The 15143-nt window shown below is 37.3% G+C and overlaps 1 pseudogene; it reads right to left on the reverse strand.

Moving 5' to 3' along the window:
- Positions 1–1503: 1503 nt before the first annotated feature.
- Positions 1504–4174, reverse strand: LOC111339825 (beta-lactamase-like protein 1; annotated as a pseudogene).
- Between the last annotated feature and the right edge of the window lie 10969 nt (positions 4175–15143).

Raw genomic sequence — 15143 nt, forward strand, 5'->3', positions numbered from 1 at the left:
TGAGGTCATTCGAAGCTGGTTTTATCGAGATAAAAGTTAACCTTCAGCGGCAAGTTCGAAAAAGCCAAAATTAATCTGAACGATGGGTTTAAACGGATAACTGACAGCGGTAACAATTCCTGGTTTAAGAAACAATTCCAATCCATCTATTTTATCATAAAGACGTTTTTTTTAAATTCTGTGCTTTCACTTTTAACACTGGCGAGAAGATAGAGTTGGTTTGAGTCAAGTAAGCAAATCTTTCGAAGGAGAATTGTATTGCAACTTGTCCAATTTACTCGATTGTAAGCTGAATTATAAAGCTGAATTAATTAGTTTGATCAAAGGGTCTTTTTTCAGCGACAACTGAAGAAACAGTGGCGGCGCCTAAATGGATTGTGGAGAAAATTTCCTGCCGCCAAATTTCAGTCAAAGTGGACCGAGAAATCAAAACACAGTGTTATTTTGTTCTTTTGATAGTTCTGATTATAGACACAACACCTAGACTTAAAATATGATTTCGTTGTTTATTTACAAATACGAGTCCTTTATTGGTTTTAATTTTTCCACGCACGTCACGGACGTCAAAATAATCAGCCCATTGAGCCCAGCCCACAGTCTGGAGACAGATAAAAGCGGTGATACTGAACCTAACCAAAAAAAAAAAAAGGTACCTTAAATTCACCAGGCATGGTCCTAAACAAAGAACAAAGATAAATAAAAGGCAGTCTATGACTGCATATGCCTACTGTCTTAGTTTTAGAGACTTGTAGAGAAAAAAAGCAATGTGGTTTAAAATGCAAGGGAGGGGGGTCAGAAAGGACTTAGTTACAACTGAGTTTGCACACTGGTCAACTGTCAAGCCGTGAATAGAGCAGGAAATGAATAGAATCATAGACGTATTAAATGTGTTTAAGAGGTAAACTAAATACTTTATAATCTCTTTCTCAAATGTACGACGCTTCGTACGCTCTGCGTACCTAGCGTAATGTAGATACCTACTCCTCCCGGGTGCGAATAAGGTTGGAGCCCTGGCCACGTCAACATCTTTCGTCTTCCTTTCAAATTTCTTTTCTTTTTTTTTTTCCTATTCTTTCTCCTTTCTTTTCCTTACACTTTTCATTCTTCTTCTTATGATACGTAGATATATTTAGAGTAAACCGTCACATGAGTACTTTGACGACGTAGCTTTACGTTCAAATCGGTGACAAGTAGAAATGTAGAGGTGAGACCCTAACAAAGTCGAACGGAACCCGACAAGACTGAAAATGAATCCGGAGAAACCCAAAGCCAGATTCGTTCAACGATTGAGACTTGTGTCTCAATCTGTCTCCAGATTAAGACACAAGTCAACACTCCGGCTACGAGAAAGTCCCAATACAAGCCCGAAAAAAATTATAGGAGTACAAAGAGCGGTTAAGATAAAGGGTCACAAGCGGAAAAGATAAACGCAAGCCAACAAGCAAAATAACTAGAATCCTTGTCTCCCACCAAAGTCTTTACAACACTAGCAGACAAGATAAATATGGTCAGGTCTAATCGTGGCTCGCCACTATTTAATACAATGACAACTTCAAACTGAAAAGGATTGATGAGCATTGTGAAACATTAGATTCACCCCTGATAACAATAAATATAAACGTGCAAAAACAAGGAATAAAAGCTCCTTTGTGAGGCCCATTTGTTCAAAGCTTACAGAAAAAAACGACGTGCGTTTAATTTTTAGTTTGTTTTGACATGCGCGGAAGTAAATATGGCGGTCAGTCGCACTCGCCTCGAACTCTATTCAGTATAATTAGAAACAATGCAAGACAATACACTGTTAAACTAACAGAAAATATCAACAACAGATCAACCCTCACTTCATGTTAGTCAATAACAACATGCTAGAAGCCTATAAAGGCCTTTTCTTTGTTAGCTGCTATTACTATCCACAAGCTAGACTGAGCAAACTTAGGGAAATGCTTCTAATGTTGCTATGTGGCGTCATTCTGATAGTGGTGTCTCGACGGCGGCTTATGCCAGAGAACAATGGAGTAACCCCTCCCTCCTGGTTGAGACTAAATATTAGCCTATACTTACAAATCATCTATCTCCCCAATGTAATTAACGGCTTATCCAGCCTTATCAATAAAAAGGTGTTATGTCTAACTTGTATGATGATGTCATTATTTCGTCGATTTTTATCGATTAGTAGAACTAGGTGAAACGCCGTCTTCTGTACTACTTTTATCGATTACGTCCCCGAAAAATAGATGCTTATTGTCCTAACTGTGCCAAACATTTTGTGCTCTGTCCAAGAAAAATACTTGAGTTGATAGTTCTATCAATTCTCTATATTTCTAAACTGTACTGAGAATTAAGTTGAATTGCTATTAATCTCGATAACAAGCGTAGGGGGCAAATAGTCTAGATAGAGAGATTGAAGGGTTCGGGATCCATATTAAACTCCTTAAGTCTTTAAACAAATCAAATTCCTGCTTCTCATTATCGCCTGGATTTTCGCCGCCAGCTTTCAGGCGCTTTGCAAGAATCCCCCACTCCGGAATTCGGAAACCCTGTGACAGCTTCTCTTTATCGAGGGGCTCATAATATAGATTTGCCAATATTCCTCCGCGCTCCCCCAAACAAGAATTCCCTGGGATACGCGTTTTAGCTTGGAAAACCAGATTCTCCCCGATATACCTAATTTCGAGTTCGAGGGTCGGAACGAAAGGAACACTTAGGAGTAAAGAAATTTGGCAGCTGGTGATGTTAACAGTGACATTCTTACCGAATATTGGATTAACTGGCTCCAGGCGAAATTTTCCAGTGAAAGGTTCCGTAGCAAAAGGAAAGTGGGATTTACGCTGCAATTCAAAAAGAGTTTCGTTGAGTCTCGGAACAAGGAGGTTGAAAAGCAGCTCAGAGCTTTGAGACCAGGTTGGCTGAACACAAAACGTGGTGCTCATCAGAATATTTGCTCCAAGAGCCAGCTCAGGAATAACTATGAATAGCGCGTAGTAGCTATCAATGCCGCCATTTTTGGTGCGGATCAAGAAATGTTCTCTGAAGAACATTTCAAATGGGGATCCCCACACCGTCGCTCCATCCGGGGTGATGTCTCTGGGAGTCATCATCTCTCGAAGAGTGGCAGGTTTGAACAGTTTCTGTTTGTCTGGGTGAGCAAGCATCATTCCTAACTTGGCAAGATCCTCAATAGTGGAGTACATAGCCCCTGCTGGTGCCAATCAACCGAAGTCATAAAACGTCATTCGCTGTTCTTTGCACTGATAAGGGAACGCCATGTTTTTCTCCACCTCATCTGTGATTTGAAAGCCAGTATTTGCCATTCCTAGGGGTATCAGAATGTTATCTTTCGTCCAGTTCTCGAATGTTTCGTTCAGTAGGTTTTCATTGAGAAGCCTTCCAAGCAATGCGTAACCAAGGTTGCTGTACGAAGGCTCCTTCCAAGGAGGAAGAACTAACGTGCGGTTTCTTAGCAACGCAAGCTGCTCACGCGAGCTTGTATTTGTGCACTGACTTAGACAGGGAACATTGTGCGGCGATCCCGACATTTGACTCGCGATCTGGCGTAGTGTAATGTTGTCGTTGGTAAATGGGTTGTTAATAGAGAAATTAGGAGCATACTTACTCAATGGGAAGAAATTTTTCCTTCTTCGTACAATTTGTACACTAAGAGGACAGCAAATATCTTGTGACGCTTCCAATTCGATAAACAGTAGTGTCATTTGGTTTCAATGTCGGCTGGTTATACATCTTGCTTCCATAATGGCCGCTCCAAAGAATCTCATCTCGGTAAAATACATTCATAGAAATGGCTGGCAGCGACGAACTCTCGTTAACTACAGCACTAAGGGTCGAATTAAGCTTCTTAAAGACTTTGATTTGCTTTGGGGTCTCCTTCGGCAGAGGAAACAATGCAGGTAGCTGAGGGCACGCCAGGGTAACATCGTTGCTCGCATTTTGTTTTTCACTGGCCTCCTTTGTCTTGTGTGTGAGTACGTACCAAACAAAAACTGCTGCAAAAGTTATGGCTATCAGACTTGACAGTAAAGCTAACACTTTCCATAGTCTGAGGCTTCTAAGAGGTCGTCTTTCCCCTAAGAGCGTAGTGTAAGGATTATACGTTTCATCCACCATGTTGTAAGAGACAAGGAATAAAAACAACTTGTTTACGCGTCAACTGTCACTTTCGGAGGACTGAATATTAATGACAGTCACATAATACTAGTATATATGTTTTTTCTTAACTGATAGATATTGGGAATAAGAGGTGAGACAGCAGTAATAAGCATTGGTAAACTGACGCATGTTTATAAAGAGCGGACATTTGATATGCTAGGTAGTTCTAGGCGACGCATATTTTCCCACGAAACCGTTACAATAATTACAATACACTACGGACGACTCGATTGAATCATTGAGCGTTCGTTCCAGTCAGATTCCCTGGCGATGCCGTAGATCGGCGGGAGCTTGAAATGAAAAAGGAAATACAGGAAGGATCGCGATCGAATCATTCTTTTAATGAACATGCTTCTAAAGGAAAACTTCAAACGTTTGCTGATGTTTGCTCACTATATACAGTGGGACTTGTCGTGTAAACGAGCAAAATTCAATCTATTGCTATTACTTTATTGCATAGCTATTTTGCATTGAGTCTGACATTCGTAATGAAAATCTTACATGCACAAGTACATTCGCTTCTTTAAAAACCAGTTGGTAATGTTTCCAGGAATTTTAAACCTGACACTAGATAATTAGGTCGAAATTTTGCATTTGTCTTAGCCCTTTTGGGTTATTTTGGAACGATAGATCGTTCCAGAAGACCGAGGAAATTGATAGAATATCATTTCTCCGCGTGGGACGTGATTTTAATTTGTTTTTGGTGGGGCACTTGTCAACACTTGAAATGAATAAGGCAGAGATAAAAGTTTATCTTTAAAGCTTTCAAACTTTGAAAAGCTGAAATTAATCTTATTGTTGACAGTTTTACAGATAACCGACTAACATAATAAACAATTCCTATTGGAAATAACAATTTGAATCCATCTTTTTATATTGAAAACATTTTTGGAATTCCGTATTTGACTTTTACCATTACGAGAAGAAAGAGTTGGTCAAATTCACGGAAACAGGTCTTTTGAAGGGAAATTTTATTCTAGTAAGAAGACGTGAGCTAATTGCAAACACGATTGTAAGCTGAAATATAAATCTGAATTAGCTCAACCGAGAGGTTTCAGTGACAACTGAAGAAACAGTGACGGTGTATAAATGGATTATAAGGAAAAGCTTCCGCCAATTTTCATTCACTAGGGATTGATAAATTAAAGCATGGTGTTATTTTGTTCTTTTAATAATTTTGATTATATACGCAACATCGAGACTTAAAATATGATTGCGTTGTTTATTTAGTGTTACGAGTCCTTTATTGGTTTTCATTTTTTTTTCCCTGCAAGCCTGACGCGCATAGCCAGTCCATTAGGTTTTTAATACTTTCTGGTGACATAAAAACGAAGTGATATTGGGTCAGCCTGATAAAAAAATTATACCATAAATCCGTCATCGTCTCAAACCAAGAACAAGAAAAAGGAAATACCATGGCAATACACCCAGAACCATTTTTTTTTCGTGCTCTCGATAAATTAAAAGACCTACGCATGTTTTCATTTAATTTGCTGTTACTCGAAATTTCTATCATTAGTTTGGCATATGTGACTGGGATATTTTAAGATGTTCCGTGTCTGAACTTATAATTTGCAATATTATTTTTTTCATTACTCGAGTCTTTGATTTTCTACCTAACAAAATAAATATTGTTCACGAGATAAGGGACATATGTGTTTTTATGAGTTAAATAGAGCAGTAACCATGTGAGGTGTTTGGGAGTAACCGAAGGAAAAATGATGTTAAGTTCAGATAATTAGGAAACGAAAACAAAAAAGTTTTTTTTTTTTTAATTTCCAGCTCGTTATACTCCGTTATAATATTATGTACACTAGTCGTATCAGTGCAATTTTCAATGTCTTCGTTGCCCGTTTTGAAAGTTTCCACTAGAAATTCCGTGATCTTATTAACGGCAAAATAACATCAGCTGTCTAGATGAATAAATTTCATCTTTGAATACCGTTTTTTGATTGGTTAGAATAGTGCCAACTCGATTAATAACTATGTCCGCTAAGTAGAAAAGAACTTTGAAACTACCACAAGCCGGTTCCTAAATTATTTATCATCTTAGCTTATCAGAAACTATAGCTTTGTTTCTGGAAATTAAAAGCAAAGTTGAATGAATCAGTGATTAGTTCGGATAAATATGAGCGGAAACCTTTTAGTAGAAACTCAAATGAATTGAACGATTTCTGATGATTCCTTAGTCCAGTCAAGGCTTAAGATTTCATATCAGCGGAGTTTAACAGAAGAGGAGAGACAGTATAACGGTGAGTAGATTGTTGGTTGCGGAGTTCATTCGTAAGGTGATTTACTAGTCTTGTAAAAGGTAATAGGTACTTCTGACCCTGCATTGCTCTAGTTTTTTTTTTTTTTTTTTTTTTTTTTTTTCAGTTGTTGTCTAGGTAAGCGACTCAAAACATGAAATTATTGTAAGAAAGATGGTGACTTATCAGCCCGCTCGTTATAAGACGATGATGGCTAAAAAATAACTTCGGATTCGGGATAATCAAAATATTCCCACAAGGATCCGAGCCTTAGGCTTCGCAGATTTGACTGTCGGTTGCTTTAATACGAAACTTCAGAGAATACTATAGTGAGTCATGCCATAGTTCCATGATAAGACAAGAATCTTTTATCAGTTCTGCTAGAGTCACACATATCTAAAGGACATATCTTCATAATTTTAGGAACATTTCCTCGCCTTTCTAACGATGTTTCAGCGCGAAATCGTTGTGGGTATCTTTACTAACCGACCAAAATATCTTGCTTGTGAGGTAGCATTTGGCAGAACTTGCTACCAACAACAATTAAGTTCATTACTCTGTGAACGATGAGAAATCACACTGTAGACGAAATGATTACATATAACATGCGTGGATCTCTAAGCATCAGTCTTGTGTCCACTTTAAGAAAATCATACGACTCGAAATGAAATCATACAGGAAATTAAGGGAAGAAAGATAAGATGGCTAACAAGGCTTACAAGACTAACAAACCTAAATATTTACTCAGTTAAGAACGATTTTTTTTTAATTTTGTGAACGGATTTTGGACGTATTCAATGATAAGTCCTTCAGTCAATTGAAGAAAACAATATGAGACTAATTGCATTTCTAATTTTTACTTTCTGGATAACTTTGTTTTAAAAATTTCAGTTTAAGAATGTTGTGTACACTATACGGACCGGTAGAAATGTTTCAAAACTGAAAAGTATTTTAAAGTAGATCAGAGGTCCATTTTTGGTATAAAGTTCGAAAACACTTGTGAAACCACAACGATACGGTTAACAACACATTGAAAAAAAATTGACAGCTGGGAAAAACCATCTTTAGTTACCAAACGGTTTTTCAACGACTAGACTCGCAGGACGAAAGGTTGATTTAAGATAAATAGAGATCAAACTCAAGTTAAGCGGGATAGATCGAGAGTTTGGGTAATAACGGAACACAAATTAGTTGTTTTGCCTGCTTTCCAGATTCCAAATCATTTATTGCTAAGAAAGAGAATTTAAGGGCCATTAATTACGATCTACATCTTTGGAGGAATTGGAATTGCTTCGAAAACTTTTGTGCGTGTCTTTCTTAACCCAGCAAAGTAAAGTTTGTCATTTGAATATTGGACTTTTTGTCCACCACAAGACGTTTTGATAACGTAATCGTGAAGGTTGGGAATCATATTAATTATATTGGTTTTGCTCAGTATTCTCCTTCACTCAATTGAATGACAAAAACTTGAAATAAATAGGAGAGGAATATACATTTTTTTTTTACCAGATTTTCGGTTCCATGAAGGATTTAATTTCAAGGAAACTTCTACAGAATTTTACTTTTCAGCTGCGAGAACTTTGTACCGAGATTTCATTTTATTCTCTTGCAATCCCACGATATCTACTTTCAGAATGAGATGGAGGTCTTAAATAATTAATAGCCCGATTGAAAGCACATTTGATCTTCTTTTTCCCTGAATTAATATTAGATCATGTAGACAATGCACATCAGATTTATTTCCCATATCAAAGCCCCCCAAGTTTAAGTCTAATGTCTTGAAACAAATCGTTAGACAATAACGTGTGTACCTATTTCGACTTGGTTGAAAGCAGTTTTGAAAAATGAGAGGCAACGAAGAGGTTTTATGCTGCTTTGTAGAAGAAAAGCTTTTGTAGTGTAATAATACACCCATCTCGCTTTTGTTAACAGTTCTGTTTTCTCCTCGCGTTAAGTTATTCTCATAAGGTCTTATCTTTTTCGTCGCCATGTTTTCACAACATTTTCTTCAATGACATCTGTAGGAAGATTAATCTGAAATATCATTTTTTTGGCAGAAATTGAATGTAAGATCTTTGTCCGTGGTAGGATTCAGAGGGTTCTGTGAAAACTAACAATTGAAAAACTTTCTTGCATTGGGAAAAAAAGGTTTTGCTTTATGTAGATTTACTATATACGGGAATAAGGCGGTCAACACACTGAAGAAATTGTGCAGTCATTTTTTTTTAAATGTCACTATCTTTGAATACAGATCGTTTTAAATCCTTTCACTCCAGCGATCTGATTGTCAACTCTCCCGTTTGGCTGCTTGCATCTCATAGTAAACTAGTTAGGAGAATTTGGTGATAGATCAAGATAATTTCCACCTGATAAATCTGAGTGTTCTTATTACCTAATTGTTGGATAATGTATTTTCATTCTAGAGAGAACTTACATGTCAATCACTTCTGGGAGTTAAAACGTTCGACTAGCTTACAAAAGATTGTGGGTTCTAGAGCGTGATCACGATAACAGCTTGTAATGGACTCTAGAGTGTTCCTCTTTTCGTCTTAAGTCAGTGGAATCTATTGAAGTGTCAGTCGGTCGAGTTCATCTTCTCTGTCAAGACAAACTCACACTGTTTTAGCCCTTTGACGCTTAAGAGTGACTAGAATCTTATTTTTTCGTTCAACAGCACCCTTGAATTACGCATTAAGGACATGAAAATAAAGGAAACGATCACTAACTAAAGAAGGCTTTTACTGTTAAACAAATTCTCCTTGTCAGCGCCTTTGAAAATATATGGACAACGGTATGGAGAATATGCATACGGATAATTATCATTAAGATCTTAATGTTTCCTTCTCCAGTTCGAGGGAGGAGGGGGAGGGGAGATAACTTTCGGAGCGGTCTATCAACCTGGTCATAGCTTTGGACCACGGAAGCATTGGTTATTCCCTAGAGATCACCCTTGTTTCTTTCGTCTTATCTTAATCCTCATTGCAAGTGCGTCAAGATGAACATTCTAAGACATTTGAACTTTGTCAAAACAAACCAGAATATAATTTTGAAATAGGAGGGTCTCAAGATTAAATTTTCAAGAAAGGGATACACTGTTAGCTTCTTTACTTTAAAGAAAATAGAAAAATTTGTTTTTCCCTGATAAATTGTGCATCTTAAAATAAATAGTATGCAAATCATACTGCGATAGCTGACCTTTTTGCGCACGTGCAACTTTTTTTTCAAACGAATTAAATGAGTACAAACCGCAATTGTGTTGGGACAAAAAGAGGCTTTTTTTTTATCAAAAACAAATATCTAAAATTATCTACGTTTCACGAAACTATGGATTAGCGCCTGGCAATGGCGCACGAGAGCTAAAAAAGCGCAATTTTGACTGCTTTCGTTCAAAATGAATATCTGGCGAAAATCAAGTAAAAAAAATTGCATGCACGTGCTTGAATACAAAAGTAATTTCCTTTGTCCATTTCTGTTTTGACACGGAATTCATTTGCCGTGCTGTTACCCCACAAAATATCTGCGTCAAACCTAAGAAAACCGTACGTCCAGGCTGAAAGACTGTAAATTGAAAGCTTCTTTGGATTTGCCGGCTTTGAATGGTCATGGCTCAATGATTTTACGATCACTGCATAAAGTTGATTGGTTAAAAGAAATGAATTAAGCTTCACCAACACTCTGACGTCGGTGCTTATATTGGCTTTGTGCTTGCGAAGAGTCAGAACTCTTAAATGTTTCGTTGTTTTGGCTTCCACGCCCCGTTTGATGACACATTACGTGGGCGATACTTTTTTTTTTTTCTGAAGGCGGACCCATGGGGGTCATTAAAACCTGTTTTTGTAAAGAAAGAAGGGATTATGATGAAAACTACAGACTCTTGTAACTTTCTCCCGATGACATCTGTGACTTAGTGGCTGTTGTCAGACCAGAAAAAGGTTAGTTGTGTTTCATATTTCAAAGAAAGAGAACGGCGACTGGCGCATGACCGCAGCTCTCGCAAATTTTTCAATACATGCGATCTCGAAATATCGTTAACCTTTGCTATTAATTTCAAATTCTCGCACTCATCTTAAATTTCTCATAGTCTGAGATTTGGACATGCAGTCTTAAGTTAAGGTTTGTGAGCGACAAAATTCTGTGTATGATCGTTGCTGTTTGAAAAAAAAATATTGTGATATAGAAGCTGATATATCGCAGAAACACGAACGTAAACGAGAGCTTTGCAACTCTAAAGCGAACTTTTTAAGCCATTCATCGTACCTAGCAACAAATGGAATAAAGCGATTGCACTGATAAAGAGTTGTATAACTAAAAGCGTTCGTTTTAGACTCGGAATTTCAAACAGGGGTCTCGGCATTCGGGGAATCTCGAATTTTACTACTCACCGCCACCCCTGGCTAGAATCGATACGAATGTTTGTTTGTTTTATTTTTTTGTGTCTGTGTTTGCTCATGTTTTTGTTTTTGAGCAGGTGAGGCTGTAGTCTGAGGGCATGTATGGCAAGTCTTACTTTTTCAATTGTCAACTGTACGGCGACATCTCGAACGAAATTAGCATAAGCTAATTTCGTTTTTCTCAACAAAATAAATGACGTTTAATCCAGGACAATCCACTGAAAACAGTTGTGCGGAAACGCAGTCTTAATTGGGCATTATCTTTGCGTCGAATCGGCCCAAAGATGGCTGGTGAAGGCCAAAGTGAGTGGTAGGTTAAGACAAAAGGGAATTTTTTTTGTCTATATTTCTCTCTTTTCGTATCAATGCATTCAAAAGTTAGTAAATGGATAGAATTTCTTTTGTTTTAAAAGTTCAGACAAAATTGCTTTATATATATATAAAAAAAAATAACCATATCAGAGAAGCCAACTGACGGCCTTAAGAAGAAAAAGCCGTGATGGAGTTTTATTTAGACAATACATAAAACAATATTTGGTATAAGAGTACAAAGATTTATCGAGATGGAGTTCACCACAAAAACTCTGGCAGAAAAGGAACCGCGTTTTTTTGAGAGGGGCTAAAAGGAAAATTAAAGTACATGTCCTCGAGATTTCTTCGTTTGCTCGTTACAGGTTCGGTAGTTCACTCGTTCCCTTGTTCTTTTGCTCGGTCGCTCATTTTTAGTTCATTCGAGGTTCATTCGTTCCTTCGTCGTGTACATACCCGGCCACCTCGTCATGCTTAAGTTTATACATTCGTTTGTTCGTTTACAGGTTGTTCGTTTACAGGTTGTTCGTTTACAGGTTGTTCGTTTACAGGTTGTTCGCTCAGTAAAGGTTTCTTCGGTCACTTGAAAATTTGGCTGTGAAAATTCGAAATGGAGAACTGGGATACATAACATTAGATATCTTGAGATGTTGAGTAAAGTCTTTCAGTGTTCCTGACTATCCAAGAAAAAAAATAAAAAAAAAAAAAAAAAAAGAGAGAGATGTGGCTTCGATTGCTCAACACTTTGGGTACACAAGGTGTTAGGTCGGAAAATGTTCACGATAAGGCGTATTAGTTCCTAAAGCTAATTAACGAACTGGTGTTATCATGCATTCTGTCAATGATTGCTCGTCGATATTTACTTCACAAGACCATAGTAAAGCAGTCTCCTCCATTTTTTCCTTAATCGTTAATACTTAATTGACCAGGTCAACTAGAGTGGTGCAGTTGATTAAGTAGACGAGACATCAGGTGGGGTTTCGAAAGTTGAGTTTACGGCTCATACGTGTTCTTGTTTACTATGTCGTCCGCCGGGTGAAAATTACCCCAAACACTTTTCGGCTGTGAGGGAAATCCTCGGAATGGATGTCTTATTTGTAAGAACTGTGAAATGAGCATCTGGGATAGGTTTTTTGTAATAATTTTCATCCAACGTAGAAGCTTACGATTTCGAGCGAGTGCAATATAGAAATTCCTTACTCCACTGTGAAACCAATCAGAGAACAAATACTGTATTGAGTATGCAATAAAACTGAATACTGGAAAGACACCTCTCATTATGGGCGGTGTTGTCTGAAGTTTCACTTCCGACATACACCAGTTAATTGCAGAACGACGTTGTAGGAAAAAATGAAAAATGAAACATTACGGATGTAAACAACGGTCTGCTTCTCAAAGCAGTCCTGGACTTCGGCAATCGTCATTTTCTACATCAGATTTCATTGTAATCATTGTGAGGGAATGAATCTAATCAAGTTTCCAACATAAACGTGGAACATTTAGATACTCTCTACAGTTTAATTAATTCCTATTTGGCTTGCTTCTTAACCTCTTCCAGGAAATTATCTCTGCAATTAGGCTTCTATATGTATTCTGTTTTTGTCTTATTCATAATCGGTAAACCGATCATCGTAAATGTGCGGCAATCAGTTTTCTCTCCTACATATACATCAAAGCAACCGACTGCCTATCAAATGAGAGGACATAATCGAGATAAACTGCAAGTAAAACATATTGCGGGATTTTGATTAAAAGTTTGTAAAACTAGTTAGGCGATAGTCAGAGCTGACTGCCACAGCAAGAGCCTTTGGAAGAATTTTGGCGCACAAACGTCTTCCTCGGGTGAGTCAGAGTTTTAAAGTTCTAGAAACATCGGCAGCAGTACAGCCACACAGCTAGAGCCTCCCTACAGGTCTAGCGAACTATGCAATTTTACTTCAAAAGACTCAACAGTCAATTAGAATAACCAGCTGACTGAAATTTTCTGTTATCTTTAAATTTTTTTTGCTCCCTTAGTTCAATTCGAATGAGTGAAATTCTACTTTAATTATAAACAAACGCGCTTCACTTGATCAGGTTGAAATGTCAGAAACTAGTTGGTATTTTAAGGAATACTGCAGAGGAATAACGAAACGAATTGTTAGTGGTTACTTGTGATATTTACATCCAAGATATTCATGACATAAGCCAAAATGCTATACGCTAAGCTATTTTCCTAAAATGAAAAATTTTTTTTTGCCGTGAGTAATTCCAAAAATTTTTAACCGAATGTTGCGGGAAAACAAAAACTCTAGGTGAATCAGCAATTATCTACTTTAAGGTAGTGTAGTGGATTCAGGCTCTTCTCTCTGTGTTTGTACTGTAGAAAACAGAGATGACTATCACAACACCTTGCTCAGAATACGAATACAAGTTGAATATACTTTGTGTGGAGATTAGAAAAAGTGCCTTTTATCTGATCTTTTTTATCATTAGTTTTGTTTGCAATTTAAATTTCTTCTTGGACAGCAATTGATTCTTCTTAGACTACGTCCAAATTTGTTATCTTTTTTTTTGCGTGAAACATTTTCAACGCATGCAGTGAAGAGTTTTTTTCGTTTCAAAGTCCGCAATGATTAAGAGATCGAACCATAACCTCTTGCGCGAGCACCTGTTCTGAACTGAAAGAGTGAGGAGTTTAATCGTCATTATGAAAACAAATATTCGGATGTTATAAATCTTTCTTATAATTGGCTTACATGTTCAACCAAGCCCAGTGAATAGCAAGCACGTTTTATCGTCTTTTACCAAGACCAAAAAACTATTGCAAAATGACTGACAAAAAAATCAGGCGCCTGCAAGTGATACATGTGTTTTATTCGAGTGCCTGAAAAAGGGTCAGAAGGAGAGCTGAGAAATTCAGATAGACACAACATTTTTAAGAGTGCGAATAAAATAGTCAATGAAAATAGCTAATTTTGATAGTTGCTTATGTGGAGAGGCGATTTAGCTTGAAGGAGAAAAACATCAGGAAGCGTTTAATCCAACAGACTTCGATTTTTAGATTCAGTTGAGGAGCTGAATAAGAGGGAAAAACCTAATTAAGACCAGGTGATGCTATTTGAAATTGGGAAACGAGGCTTTGCAAGTAGGATGTTCAATTAGGGATTGGCTCAAGTAATTGTGATTAAAATCATTCTAGAAACTGACCAAAATATTTCAATTGGATACACCCGGCCATAGTATGGCTATATCACTGGAAATAAACACATAATCTAAATAAACGAAACAAGAGTTTGATTTAGAGATTCGTTTCGTCAAATACTGCTTTGAATCTGATTTTTCATGTATATCAAATTCTCGAAGCTTTACGTTGAGGCACAGTTTCGAAATTAATTCTCCAACCATTTTCACACCCCTCATGTCTTGTTTCTTTTGAAAACATACTCATCAGACATGCAGGAAATGTGTCTAGATGTGAAAACAAAAACAGTGGAAAATTTTCGTTTGTGGTTAAAAATTTGTTAATGAGCATGAAAATTTTAAGAAGTTCTGAACGGTTTGGGTTGAATTGAAATGCATGGAATTCTTGATGAGCGAGGAAGATCTAGGCAATTCGCAGCCTTTTCATCCTTTAATAACTTTGCAAAGTTTATGTCAGATTTAGATCTGTTAATGAGCGAAAGAAAAAGAAATTCTGAGCATTAAACAGTCCCTATGTCCTCGCGGAGTAAATAACCTTTGCCAAACTTTTTCTTTTTATAATCTAGGAAGTTTGTAATAATCGATAGTGTTTATACCTTGTGAGGAACGCGCAAAATTTGTAACCTAACTTCAGAATTTGTGGCACGGGATTTTTCAGACCCCTTTTATGGGAATTTCAACAATTTACAGCCTGCAAGGTCTCTGCGAAACGCGTAAAACTTGTGATAGTTGTATGAAATATGGTGCTGGGCATGAATTTTACAACCGACTGTTACACCTATTTATCCTTTCAACCCAAACATCGTTATGCATATTCTCCATACTGTTCACCGTAGTTTCCTAAGGT

This window comes from Stylophora pistillata, chromosome 5 (assembly GCF_964205215.1).
Source record: "Stylophora pistillata chromosome 5, jaStyPist1.2, whole genome shotgun sequence".
Taxonomy (NCBI): domain Eukaryota; kingdom Metazoa; phylum Cnidaria; class Anthozoa; order Scleractinia; family Pocilloporidae; genus Stylophora; species Stylophora pistillata.